At 36.4% G+C, this 15,477-nt stretch overlaps 1 protein-coding gene across 6 annotated transcripts in view; it reads right to left on the bottom strand.

The window, feature by feature from the left end:
* The window catches only part of CDK14 (cyclin dependent kinase 14), a 605,513-nt gene that overhangs the window by 382,783 nt on the left and 207,253 nt on the right, over positions 1-15,477 (bottom strand). The window lies entirely within an intron of this gene.

The following is a 15,477-nucleotide window of genomic DNA, read 5'->3' as shown; positions in this document are numbered from 1 at the left end:
CCTAGCAGTGCTATTGCTGGGTCATAGGGTAGATCTATTTTTAATTTTTTGAGGAACCTCCACACTGTTTTCCAGAGTGGCTGCACCAGTTTGCATTCCCACCAATAGTGCAAGAGGGTTTCCATTTCTCCACATCCTCGCCAGCATCCTGATTTGTTCATTTTAGCCAATCTCACTGGCGTGAGGTGATATCTGAGTGTGGTTTTGATTTGTATTTCCCTGATGAGGAGTGACGTTGAACATCTTTTCATGTGCCTGTTGGCCATCTGGATGTCTTCTTTAGAGAAGTGTCCATTCATATTTTCTGTCCATTTCTTCACTGGATTCTTTGTTTTTCAGGTGTGGAGTTTGGTGAGTTCTTTATAGATTTTGGATACTAGCCCTTTGTCTGATATGTCATTTGCAAATATCTCTTCCCATTCCGTCGGTTGCCTTTCAGTTTTGTTGATTGTTTCTTTTGCTGTGCAGAAGCTTTTTATCTTCATGAGGTCCCAATAGTTCATTTTTGCTTTTAATTCCCTTGCCTTTGGAGATGGGTCAAGTAAGAAATTGCTGCGGCTGAGGTCAGAGAGGTTTTTTCCTGCTATCTTCTCTAGGGTTTTGATGGTTTCCTGTCTCACATTCAGGTCCTTTATCCACTTTGAGTTTGTTTTTGTGAATGGTGTGAGAAAGTGGTCTGGTTTCAACCTTCTGCATGTTGCTGTCCAGTTCTCCCAGCACCATTTGTTAAAGAGACTGTCTTTTTTCCATTGGATATTCTTTCCTGCTTTGTTAAAGATTAGTTGGCCATACTTTTGTGGATCCAATTCTGGAGTCTCTATTCTATTCCATTGGTCTATGTGTCTGTTTTTGTGCCAATACCATGCTGTCTTGATGATGACAGCTTTGTAGTAGAGGCTAAAGTCTGGGATTGTGATGCCTCCTGCTTTGGTCTTCTTCTTCAATATTACTTTGACTATTAGGGGTCTTTTGTGGTTCCACATGAATTTTAGGATTATTATTCTAGCTTCAAGAAGAATGCTGGTGCAATTTTGATTGGGATTGCATTGAATGTGTAGATTGCTTTGGGTAGCATTGACACTTCTTCCCTGGGGAATTCTACCAGACATTTAAAGCAGAGATAATACCTATCCTTCTCAAGCTGTTCCAAAAAACAGAAAGGGAAGGAAAACTTCCAGATTCATTCTATGAAGCCAACATTACTTTGATTCCCAAACCAGATGGAGACCCAACAAAAAAAGAGAACTACAGGCCAATATCCCTGATGAATATGGATACAAAAATTCTCAACAACATACCAGCAAATCGAATTCAACATCATATAAAAATAATTATTCACCATGATCAAGTGGGATTCATTTCTGGGCTGCAAGGCTGGTTCAACATTCACAAATCAATCAATGTGATACATCACATTAATAAAAGAAAAGATAAGAACCATATGATCCTGTCAATCGATGCAGAAAAAGCATTTGACAAAATTCAGCATCCTTTCTTAATAAAAACCCTCGAGAAAGTTGGGATAGAAGGAATATAATTAAGCGTCATAAAAGCCATTTATGAAAAGCCCACAGACAATATCATCCTCAATGGGGAAAAACTGAGAGCTTCCCTCCCGAGATCAGTAACACAACAGGGATGTCCACTCTCACCGCTGTTGTTTAACATAGTGTTGGAAGTTCTAGCATCAGCAATCAGACAACAAAAGAAATCAAAGGCATCAAAATTGGCAAAGATGAAGTCAAGCTTTCACTTTTTGCAGATGACATGATATTACACATGGAAAACCCGACAGACTCCACCAAAAGTCTGCTAGAACTGATACATCAATTCAGCAAAGTCGCAGGATACAAAATTAATGTACAGAAATCAGTTGCATTCTTATACACTAATAATGAAGCAACAGAAAGACAAATAAAAAAACTGATCCCATTCGCAATTGCACCAAGAATCATAAAATACCGAGGAATCAACCTACCCAAAGATGTAAAAGATCTGTATGCTGAAAACTATAGAAAGCTTATGAAGGAAATTGAAGAAGATACAAAGAAATGGAAAAACATTCCATACTCATGGATTGGTTTTTTCATTTAGTACATGACTAGCAACTTTGAGCATCACTTCCTGGGCTTTTTAGCCACTGATACATATTCTTTGGTGAAATACATATTCAAATTATTTTCCCATTTAAAAATCGGGGGAGGTCTTCTAACTGTTGAGTTTTGGAACTTTTCATATAATTTTTATATTTTGGATATAAATCTTTTATCAGATATAATATTTGAGAATATTTTCTCCTAATTTGTGGCTAATCTGAAAATATCTTTAACTTTCATTTTTGAAGGGTATTTTTTGTTAGATGTGGAATTTTGGATTTACAGGTTGTTTTGTTTTGTTTTGTTTTTAAGCAGTTTGAATGTTATTGCATTGCCTCCTGCCTTCACCAGTTTAGATAACAGGTTAGATCTTAAACGTACATTTTTTTTTTCCTCCTGAATGTAATAAGTTGCTTTCTCCTATTGCTTTCAAGTTTTTCTCTTTGTCTTCAACAATTAGACTATGATGGTTCTAAGTGTGGGTCTCTTTTTGTTTCTCATAATTGGAGTTCATTTATCTTCAGGAATTGATAGATTAACTCTATTTTTCAACAATTTTACCAAGTTTTTGGCTATTATTCCTTCAAATATGTTTTTGCTCCCTCTCTCTCTCCTCTCTTTCTGAGACTGTCAAGTTCCTTTCCAATATACATGACATATATATTTTTTAATGAATATTAAAGTCTCCTTGTTTACTATTGTCCTTGACTGTTCCTCTACATTAAAGGATATACCTTAATCTTGATCTTTAAGATAAATTACATTAAATTCTGTTAGTACTCAAGGCACTGGTCATGAATTAATTAATGTTCAGAGTTTGTCACCCTTTGACTATTTCTATTAATAGATCATACATAGTTTATTTAGGCAGCAACAATGCAACTTCTGAGAAGTAACAGAGTTGCCAGTGGATTGAATTTTTACAAAGCAACTTGTAGTAGCATTGATAATACTGTCAAGAAAAGCAGTTTACGCATACCTTATGGACTTCCATGACTTTTTTACATTAGAAATTCTGAAGGGAAGAAAGTACCATCTTTGAAACAAACATTTCAGTTAAAAGACCCCAGTTAAAATGGTAACTTGTTTACTAGTAATTTGTGTGACACAGAACAATTTATTATCTCCAGGCCTCAATTACCTCCTCTGTAATATGGAGATATTAATATCTGTATATAACACAGGATTGTTGTGAGAATTAAGTGAGACAGTATTTTTAGAAGGTGAGCATAGTAGGTACTGAAAAAGTCTATGGAGAATTTTAGCCAATTATAAATGCCTTCAGATTAGAACTAGTTACATAATCCTAAAAAATATTTTAAATATAAATATATGATAGTTCAATTTATATTTCCAATAAAATATTTATATTTCCAAATATAATTTGTAATCTCTATTTCCATATAAAATAGAACAAAATGCAATATAAAATTTTTAGAGATGTAAAGCAGACAAAAAATGTTACTTCATTAAAAAACTTTATCCTTTAAAATTAAAGACATGCAAAAGAAAACATACATATGATTTTCATAGTTTTTAAAGTCATATGATCTAACAGCTTGCAAATTTTTTGTTGATATCAGTTGGCAGACACCCATCAAATTACCTACACTTACAAAGAATAACAATTTTGGCAATTTACATAAGCTTACTTAAAATCAAAGTCTAGACTCATGGATTTTTATCTTCCATTAAAAAAAAAAACTTGTCTGTCAATTGTCAATTGCTCTGAAGCAATTCATGTTAATTTTTTCAGTGACAGACATAAAGGATTATTATTAGAGGGTTTAAAAGAAATATTTTAAACACAATAAATGTGCAGCACAGTAGAGCATATGTGTATGAAGCATACTGATGATACAATTAAGGATCCTTTATCCAGGTAATGATTCATGCTGGTACTATTATTTTAATCGTGAAGCTAGAAGTTGATATAGTTTCAAAGATGAAGAAACTTCCGATTAAATACATTAAGTGACTCACTTATGATCATGTAGCTAGTGGCATAGTCTTCACCAAGACTCGACATTTAACGACTTGCTATATGGAGATTTCCCAACTCCACCTGTCTGCTTAGCAGCCTGAAATGAATCCATATACAATTTTGATCATAGATGTTTCTGTCTCAAAAGTGGTGCAGTACAGCAGAAAAAAAAATAAAGGATTTGGAGTTTATTCACCCACCTAGTCATTCACTCACTCACTGAACATGTACTGACTGACTATCAGGTGTCAGGCACTGGCCCGGGAACTGGGTAGAAGATCCAAGCTGGACTCCAAATTTGCCACTTATTTGTATGACTTTGGACAAAAATCTCTTTAGATCTCAGCTTCTTAATTACTAAAACGAAGATAACATCAATCTTCTTTGCAAAGTTGAAAGAGTGATGAGATCATGTACTTGGAAGTGTTGGGTAAGGCTCCCAATTTAGCTACAACCTATGTGTTATCTAAACTGCACCCTCACATAAACAATTGCCACATCAAGACCAGATCTCAAACTTAACACGTCAGGATTGAATTTATTATCTTTCCCTTTATGTAACCTCCCCTGCTCTGTACTGTCTTTCTTATTATTAGTTCCACTATCTAATAACTATTCATGAGTGCCCAAATCCTGGAATATTCTGAATATCCTCATCTCCATCAAGCTCCATGTCCAGTCAAATGCCAAGCCCTACCAGGTATCCCCCTTGAGTCCTTGCCAAACACACCCATCTCCTGCCAAGGCCTTTCTACAGAGCCTCATCATTTTTTGCCCTAAGCACTTCGATATCTTTTAGTCCCTCTAAACTAGTTGCATTACCTGACCTAGAAATAGGGAGATTCAGTAAAGATCTGCATGTGGAAAGGCCAGACTCCCCACAACCTCTATCTCTTACCAATCCCCAAATTGTGGGCAGAAAACTTAAATCCTCTGGACAAGACATTAAATAATCCTTTCCTATAGAAACTTAAGCCTCTTTCCAAGAAAAGATTCCCACATAGTGACAACTGAGGGGCTGTGAGAAAAAAAAAAAAAACTGGCTAGCCCACCTCAGTCACCCTACAGTGAAGCTCACCAGCCAACATTCCCTACCCAAGAACCCAGAGCTTCCAGTCAGCATATTAGTATCTCATTGTTAAATATGAGTTGACAATCAAGATCTCCAAGCAGCTGACAGATACTTCCAACAATAAACAGAACAAAACAGGGGCACCTGGGTGGCTCAGTCAGTTAAGCATTAGACTCTTGATTTCAGCTCAGGTCATGATCTCAGGGTTGAGTTCAAGCCCCACATTGGGCTCTGAGCTGGCAGTGTGGAGCCAGCTTGGGATTCTCTCTTTCTCTCCTTCTCCCCGCAACATGTGCTCTCTCCCATGCACTATCGCACTATCTCACTATCTCACTATCTCTCTCTCTCTCTCTCTCTCTCTCTCTCTCTCTCTCAAATAAATAGGGCCACCTGGGTGGCTCAGTTGTTAAGCACAGACTCTTGATTTCGGCTCAGGTCATGATCACTCAGGTCGTGAGTTCAAGCCCAGTGTCGGGCTCTCTGCTGACAGTGTGGAGCCTGCTTGGGATTCTGTCTCATTCTCTCTCTGCCCCTCACCCCACCTCTCTCCCTCTCTCTCTCTCTCAAAAATAAATAAATAAATAAACATTAAAAAAGTAAAATGAATATTAAAAAAACAGAACAAAACAGATAAACAGACAAAATAAAACAGAGACAGTAACAGAAAAAAAATTCAAAGGTACTATACACTTACTTTCAAGGAGATATGAGACAAAAATTGTTTTGCTTTGTTTTGTTTTGTTTGTTTTTGTTTTGTTTTAAATAAGCATCACACCCAGTGGGGAGCCCAACACTGGGCTTGCACTCAGGACCCTGAGATCAAGACCTGATCTGAGATCAAGAGTTGGAGCCCAAACACAATAACTCTTGATCTTTTGCAAGTTTTGTTTGAGTTTACCATCCAAATCATACCCTGAACTTTTAATCTTTGTTAATGTATTTTTTATTTCCAAGAAATATCCATGCTTCCTTGATTATTTCTATTTTGTGGCCTCATGTTTATATTTAATGAATGGAACAGCCCAACAATCTTATGAGGTTAGAAGTATTTTTATCCTTCTTTTACAGGTGGGGAAATTGAGGCACAGAAAGTTTAACAGGCTTGTTCAAAATCACACTTAGGGATGGAGGTCAAGTTTGAATCCAGGCAGTTGGGCTTCAGAGCCCAGGCTCTTAACCACAAGGTGAAATGGATTCTTGCTGGTCATTTATCCAGTTGGTTAACAACAACCTTAACAGTCAAACATGTAGCCTGAACACTACCAGCATGCAATTGAGAAATCCCTGGACAAGGTGATCTGTAAAATCTAACTTAACTTCCTAATTAGCTCATACAGGATTAATATATCTCAAACATTTTGACACAATTAGTGCCTTTAATAAATGCCCATAAAACACCAGAATTCAGAAATTTCTAAGCTGAGCACAGAATTGCTGAATCCTAAGAATGATTAAGACCCTTGAAAGAGACCTCATTTAATTTGTCACCCACTGCATAAGGTCAGATGTTGCAATAGCATAAGGAAAAGACTCAGTAAGAATTGTAGTTATAATCCGCTTATTAATCCAGTAATCATTACAAGATGATGAACAATTCAAAACACTGACATTGATAAAATATAAACAGGGGAAGAAATGGCTGCCCTGTCTCCCCCTCCCCAGTGCTGCTGTCTAAGATTATGTTCCAGGAACCCCTCTTCTCATCAGTGGCCACCTTCTTGGTTCAGTTTCTAGGAGGCCAAGTGAGAGAGTCCAAGTCAAGGAAGAAGGAAGAAATGGATGTCTCCCAAAAATACATGTCCAGGAGAACCTCAAAATGTGACACTATTTGCAAATAGGACATAATTAGCTAAGTTAAGATGAAGCGATACTCCACTGGGGCAGGCGCCAAATCCAACCACTGGTGTCCTTATAAAAACAGGAGGAGACACACAAGGAAGAAGGCCATATGAAGACAGAGGCAGAAATTGTAATGATGCAGCAGCAAGGCAAGGAATATCAAGAATTGCTGGAAGCCACTGGAAGCTAGGAAGAGACACCAGCCTCCAGAACTTTGGGAGAATAAATTTCTGTTCTTTTAAGCCACTAAGTCTGTGGCAATTTATTAAGGCAGCCCTAGGAAAGTAATACAACACCTCAAACATGAAATGCAAAACACAAAACTCAGATTGATTAATTACCAACTAAATCATAACTAAAGATATTAAACCTGACATTCAGTCTTTGCAAGCAATCATATCAGACACCTGCAAGAAAAAAAAATCGTGTGGTTAAAAAAACCCAACAAAAATAAAGAGGCCGTGGTATATGACAGATGTGATGAAGAAAATCAAATAGTAGTCAAACACCAAAATTTTTAATGGCTCAGTTAAAAGCAGCCTTATTTTCTTTTTCATAACTAACAAATTTCTAAAAATAATATCAATAGCTTAGATACCAAATTGACTGTACTATAAGACTTACCAAACTTACCATACTATTAAATAAATGTATACCATATATTTAACATATACCATATACATCATACATATATATTATACTATTAAAAACATTTTGGCTATATACTTAAATTACAATTATATAATTGGCAATTTAAGGATCAACTATTCGTTTTCCTAGCAATTTGTTTCCAAATGAAAGAGGTTATCTTTCTTTCTTAATGCCCTCTTTGATTTTTTTATCTACCTTTGCCTTCTTGAGTATCTTAATTTTTATTAGAAAACTACAATGTTTCCCTAATAGAATGGATTTTTTTTCCTCCAAGGCAAGAAATCAACTGAGGAATAAACCAAAGAAAAGATTCAGTTTCTGAAAAAGGGTAGAGAGAGGAATAGAGAGAAAAGCCGAGTGAAACATATGAGACTATTCAGATGTGTATTTTAAAAAATATACACATGCAAATGATGAGTTCCATACTATATAGTTTACCATCACAGCGTTCTTTTCCTTCTGCATGCTTACATACTACTTTCCCTTAACTTACACTCACGGAGCCATTTCTCCTCTTCTGTTGTTGACCTTCCCCTGTTCTACATGGAGGCTGCTCCCCTATTGTTAATGAATAATGTGCTTTTGCTTTTATAAAAAAGCTTTTTCACTACATTCCCCCAAAAGACTTTTGTTTACCTTAATTTAATGGCAATAAGGCAACCCTCTGCATGAAACAAAAATGAACCATGAATTCAAATTTTCTACTTAAAATCTCTGTTTTAGAGTGTATGTTTGAGTGTGGACTCAAGTGCGACTGTCCAGGTTGAACTTTTAGTTTTACCACACACTAGCTGTGACCTTGGGCAAGTGACTTAATGTCTCCATGGCTCTCACTTTAAAATGGAAATAATGAGGGGTGCCTGGCTGGTTCAGTCGGAAGAGCATGCAACTCTTGATCTCGGGATTGTGAGTTCGAGCCCCATATTGTATCTAGAGATTACTTTAAAAAATTAATTTAAAAATTAGAAATAATGAAAACGTACACCTTAGAGGGTTTCATGGGGATTAAATGGGACATGGCCCTAGCTGTATATGTATAGTACATAAGCACATACTAAATATTGTCCATTGATACTGTTAGTATTTTAATTTTTGTTCTTTTAGAGTATCTATATTTATGTTTAACATAGTTCTTGGTTAAGGAAACTATTAGATATTCAAAAATTCACAAAAGATGATAATTGGTTCCCTTACTTCCATTCTTTCTCTGGGCGAATCTAAGACAAAAAAAAAAAAACCTGTTGAACATCTAGAATATAATATCACAGAGTAAGAATACAGACATTCTGAAGTTGTTTTTAAAGATGGGATATCCTAAGAGACTTATCAACTCGCTTTCAAACCATCCCAGTATCTCAGATATCCCAGTATCTCCTGACTCTATCAATACCATCAAAAACCACAATGATATCATACAAAAGTAAGAAAGAGAAAAACCAGCCATCGCACTGCTGCTTAATTTTTCTTAGCTGCCATTGAAAATAGAATGAGTCTCAAAGCACCTGAACCCAAATTAAGCCAGTAAGCCCTCTAGCTCTGAGATAAAATTCAAAGTGCACCTTTGGACATAAATCCAGGTAAGATTAGAGTTGCTGACAAGTATTTCTACTTTAGGTGAAAATTATGTGTTAAAATCTAAATTCCCAGGTAAGCTTATACGTGGCAAGCAGCCACTTGAAAACTACTTTTCTGGGCATACTGCTTTCCTACTTTGAAATCTCCCTGCTGTTGACATTTTGTGAGTGAGGAAATGGACCAAAACAGCAGAAAAGAGGCAAACTCAAATTAAAGTGTTTCATCTCAATTGAACAAGCCATGCCACACACTCATCAATGTAAAGATGTAAACATGAACATGTCCCAGACATCACTCACTGTCATCCTAAATCTTTCAAGGTCTGGCACCAGATACACAGAGGAGTTATTGTGCACGAATTATTTATAGCAAAGTGGAGCAATGGTGGGGCACCTGGGTGGCTCACACTGTTAAGTGTCCAACTCTTGATCTCAGCTCAGGTCTTGATCTCAGGGTGGTGAGTTCAAGCCCCGCACTGGACTCTGCATGGGGTGTGAAGCCTACTCAAGGGAAAAAAAAAAAAAAAAAAAAAAAAGGAGCAATGGTACTACTTTTTGCTTCCACACACACATAGCAGAAATAATAAGAAAAATAAGACTATGAAAGGTGGAATGAGAAGGTAAAAGGGGAGAAAATCACCAAAACTGACTGAGCATTTACTTTTTCTTACTATAGGATCATCTCCATTAAACATCATCAAGAAATCAGACTGTATTAGGCAACTGCAAAATATTTTACCCAATGGAAAACACAATGTCGTTTTGTGATCTGTTCCTCCAGGCCTCGACAATTCTTGTGGCATTCCCTGATTTCTATGGTATTCAAAACTCTGAGTTTGGGAAATCAAAACCATAACATAGAGGGAAATGGTTCGTACTAAATGGCACAAACCAACTCCCGTATTCCACAACCAGGGTTACTGAGGCCTAAAGCCATTACATGGTGTTACGGATGGAATTGTGTCCCCAAAATTCATATGTTGAAGTCCTAACCCAGAACCTCAGAATGTGACTGTACTTGAATAGAGGGGGTTTTCAGAGGTAATAAGTTAAAGTGAGATAATGAGAGTGGGCGCTAATCCAGTATGACTGATGTCCTTATGAGAAAAAGAAACTGAACACAGGTACAGAGGGAAGATGATGTGAACACACAGAGAGAAGATGGCCATCTATAAGCCAAGGAGAAAGGCTTGAAACACATCCTCCCTCATGGCTTTCTGAGGGAGGAGCCTGATACCTTGACCTCAGACTTCTAGCCCTCAGAACTATGATATAATAAATTTTTGTTGTTTAAGCAACTCAGCCTGTGGCACTTTGTTACAGGAGTCCTAGAAAGCTAATACAGGTGACTTGTCCCATATTGTCTGGTAGGTGATGAAAAACAGAGCCAGAATGAAACTCAGACTTCCAGACCTTACTCTCAATGGGGCTTTCCACCTCACTACACTCCCTTCCAACTTAACTCACTGTTTTCACTCAAAGTCCTCTCCCACAGAAATCTCATACTTATTCAATGTGCTAAGGACCATGTTAAATATATACTGTTTATGCTGAACTCTCATGAGCTATGCTCCCACATCACCAAGAAGACATTTTCATATAGACATCTCATGAACTCAGAATGTCTAAAACCCAAATCCATTACCCAACAGAGTTAATAGGACACCATTTCGGAATCTGAGAAAGTCTAGGGACAAGATCCAACTCTTTGGACAAAGTCATCTAACCTCTCTAAGCCTCACTTCCACATTTATATTACAGATTCTATGAAGAGTATGAACCCTATCCAAAAACGCTTCAACGGGCTAATGTGGAGATTACATTAGATAACAGCCCTTTCAAACTGTAAAGTGTTAAAAGCAACACTAACTATTTCTCTCTCTGGAACCTCTTTTTTTTTTTTTTTTTTACTCATTCAAACTCAAAACCATTTATGTTTCCCTCTCAAATAATCTATAACCTATAATTCACCTTGCTCTGGCATTTCTTTCTCTACAAATAATTTTTTTGTCACCACTTTCTAATAAATCCAGATCCTCATACTTTCAAATCTGCACAACTTTGAATGGCTGATTTATCAGCATCCAGGCTCCTCCTCATCTAATCTATACCATATCCTAATATCAGATTTATCTTCCTAATACACTCAGCTCAAAAGGCTTCAGAGGCTCTCTAATCCACAAAACAAGGTCCTAGCTACAGAGCCTCTTGCATTGTATAATAAAACAGCTTCCCAGGGCCAGTCCCCAAGCTTATCTGGGGATACCTAGGGTGGCACCAACAGCAAGTGCAGATTGGTAAATTCTAGTGTGTGCCCTATTTATTAGGGAGCATGATGGCTGCGAGTTTCATTTTGCTCCTGCTACTTTCTTGGCCCAGCATCTCTTTGCCCCTTTACTACTCCCTAACACTCAAGGTCTACCATAGTTAAATAGTACTTCACCTTGCCTCCCTCCAGAGGTCGATTGGAACCACTGCTCATCTCAGGTAGACCTAGCACTCTCTTTATACAACAAATATTTTATAAAGACACCTTTACAACTAGGAAATGAGATTCATAGATACCAGGACCTGCACACACACATGATTTTAATATTTATACATAGAATTTCTAATATACATATTGATATATCCTATTTGTAACTAGAATGCAAAAAGAAATAAAAACTAATTTATAATAATGTATTTAAATATATAAATAGTCAGGCATGACTATATTATAAAACATAATGAAGGACGGTGCTCACATCTATATATAGAATCAGCGGGAACACAAACAATACAAATGCAGGCTGATCAAGAGTGTGGTATTAGTGACTTAAATAACATAAGCAGTACTGTCATTAGTTACATAATTTTTCAAAATGGTGAATAAATTTGAATATAGTTTTAAACAAAGCAAAGTAGCATTTTCCTTTGATTTACACTGTAGTTATATTCCTGCAATTTTGGTACATATTAAATGTATGCAGAACATAGTTTGTGTTTACACGTGAAATAGTTGGGTTATAGCCTTAGACATATATAAACAAGTTTTCACCTGCATGAATGCTCGGTAGGACATTTAAAAGGGTAAATGAGACTTGGGACAACAGTTCACTGTATTAAAGCAGAGGCTGATAAACTCTGTAGAGAGCCAGACAGTATATGCTTTAGGTTTTGTGAACTATACACTGTTACAAACCACTTGACTCTAAGAAAGTAGATGGAGACAGTACATAAATGGGAATTCTGTGTTCAAATAAAACTTTATTTACAAAAACTGACAGTGGGCCTCAGACTGCACTATGCCTATCTCTGTATTAGCGTGCCTATATATTGTAGAATGCCCAGCTCCTAATGCCAGGTGCACTATCCAATTACTGTGATGACAAAAACAGCCCCTATGGAACAACAACCATTCCAACCCCCCAAATAAGAACTCTTGGCCTAACTATTTCTATTCACTGCATTTGGCAAAGGCATTGAGCATTCTGGTGTCAGTTCCCTTTCTATACCTGTCTGGATTGCAACTTCTAAATCTGCTCTTCACTGTTTATCTCTCTTATGCCTAGTTCAAGACCTATCTGACACCTTACCTCACTTGACTAATGGAGGAATTTCTTTAGGACTTATAATCTTTCAAAAATGATTTGGCATTGATATCCCACATCATATTATTTCTCTACTTATATATTATCTATATGCTCTGCCTCCCAACTGGAAGGCAGATACCTTGAGGGCAGAGACTATGTTTAACACTCAGTCATATTTGTAGACTCTAGTTTAATGATTTTCCTCAAGTCACACAATAAATGCAAAGATTACCATGCTAGATGTTGAGGATACAGCAGTGAGCAATCAGACAGGGTCCCTGATTTTACGAATATTATATACTAGCAGAAAGGAGTGAAAATAATTAATTTCATATTCCATAAGAACTATAAAGAAAATAAATACATGCTGACATGGTGAGTAAAGAAGGGGAAGATGAAGGTCAACTGCCATTTTAGACAGGATGGCCAAAGGAAATTTCTCTGAAAAGAGGACATTACATAAGACACATGACATATGAGAAGAGCCAGAGAAGAGCATTCCTACCACAGGGAACAGCATGTTCCCTGACATAGGAAATCTTGTGGCAAGCTTGAGGGAAAAAATGGGTCATACAGTGTTTAAAACTGAGGTTTTTAAATAAGGAGTGACAACATTAATAGGATTTCAGTTTTTAAAAAGATTATACTGGTTACAGGGTAGAGAAGAGATAGTAGGAAGGTAAGAGGGTAAGTGTAGAGCACAATTAAGAAGCTACTGCAGAGGTCCAAACTAGAACTGATGATACCCAGGACTGGGGGTAGCAGTAAAAAAGAGAAAGTAGTGGTGCCTAGGTGGTTCAGGTGGTTAAGCGTCTGACTCTTGATCTTGGCTCAGGTCATGATCTCATGGTTCATGAGTTCAAGTACTGGATCAGGCTCCTTGCTGACAGCATGGAACCTGCTTGGGATTCTGTCTTTCCCTCTCTTTGTCCCTCCCCTAGTCTTTCTCTCTCAAAATAAATAAACAAACTTAAAAAAAAGAAGAAGTAGACAGATTTGAGGTATCTTTTAGAGAAGTAACTTAGAGGACTCATTCTTGGACTAGATCTGTGGCGGAGGCTCACTGGGTGGTGCCATTAATAATATGGAGAGAAAAATGGCTTGAGTTATGGTGGAGGTCCAGGAGTTCCATTTGGATGTGTTAACTTTCGGATGACTGTTATCCAATGATTGATTTCTAAAGGTTGAACCAGCTTTGCATTCCTGGAATAGACTTACGTGGTAGTGATATATTATCCTTCTCATATATTACTGGGTTCAAGCATAAATGTCAGGTAGGCAGATGGAAATAGAGACAGAGACAGGGTCATAGCTAAAGAGAGGCATGTATAAGACATTAGCTTATAGTTGCTATTTAAACTCATGAAGCAAATAAAACCATATGGAGAAAGAGTGTTGATTAGAGAAAAGAAGGCCACTTTCCTGTTCTAAAACACCCTAATATTTGGAGAAGGAGCTAGCACAAGTGAAAGAGAGAAAGCTCCCTATTTGGAAAATCTGGTTTCACAGAAGAGAATGTATTAAGCATGTAGGATCTGCTAAAATGTTGGGTAAAATCAGAGAAATGTCTGTTTGATTTTGCAACAGAAGGTCATTAATGAGCTTTACAAGAACATTTTCAGTTAAGTAGGAATGATGGAAACCAAATGCAAGTGGTATGAAAAGCAGAATGAGAGGTAAGAGAGTGAAAAAAGAGAAAGGAGGCCTCTCAAAAATAAACATAAATCATAAGGAGAGTTGTGAGAAACAAATCAGATCAGTGACAGACCACATTTAATTCATCAATACCTTAATACTACTATTGTGGTAAATTTATTTTATTTAAAATAAAAATTATTTACAATAAATTTAAAAATTTATTTATTGTAGTAAGTCACTCATAGTTATCTTGTGGACCAGGTACAGTTCCTTCAATGCAAAAAATAAAACGAAGTCTTCTGTTGAGATAATTTGTACTTTTCAAAATGTAATGGAGGTGTAGTATAATGCTAAGTGAAATAAGTCAGAGAAAGACAAATACCATATGATTTCACTTATATTTGGAATTTAAGAAAAAAATGAACAAAGGGAAACAAAACAACCCAAAAAACAGACTCTTAACTATACAGAACAAACTGATGGCTACCAGAGAGGACATCAGTGGGGGGATGGGTGAAATAGGTGAAGGAAGAGGATTAATAATATGCTTATCATGAGGAGCACTGAGTAACGCATAGAATTGTTGAATCACTATATAGTACATCTGAAACTAATATAAAACAATGTTAAGTATGCTGGAATTAAAATTTTTTAAAAGCATAGTGGGGGTAAAGCTGTTAATACCAAAAGTTCTGAAACTGAACTGAAAAGTTCCCACTAATAAAAAGATATTTTATTCTCTTGAGAGTAGAGAAACTATGTACAAATGGAGCAAAATATAAAGCAATTTTATTTCATAAAAATTAAAAATATATATGAAACAAATTATATAATAAATGGAATTTTTAGAAAAATGACAGAATGAAAGAAAATATTACAAGATATATGATGCTAATATATAAAGAGTATCTATAAATCAATAAGAAAAACCAATAGAAAATATAATAAAGGACAGGAACAAAGAAATCAAAAGAGAAAAAATACAAATGACTAATAAGATAGCATGAACCCATCATTTGTAAGCACTTTTCATAAAAGTCATGAGTAT

Source organism: Prionailurus bengalensis, chromosome A2, assembly GCF_016509475.1.
Source record: "Prionailurus bengalensis isolate Pbe53 chromosome A2, Fcat_Pben_1.1_paternal_pri, whole genome shotgun sequence".
In the NCBI taxonomy this organism is placed as follows: Eukaryota; Metazoa; Chordata; class Mammalia; order Carnivora; family Felidae; genus Prionailurus; species Prionailurus bengalensis.
Note: the sequence above shows the minus strand (reverse complement) of the source record. Positions and strands in the feature narration are given on the sequence as shown.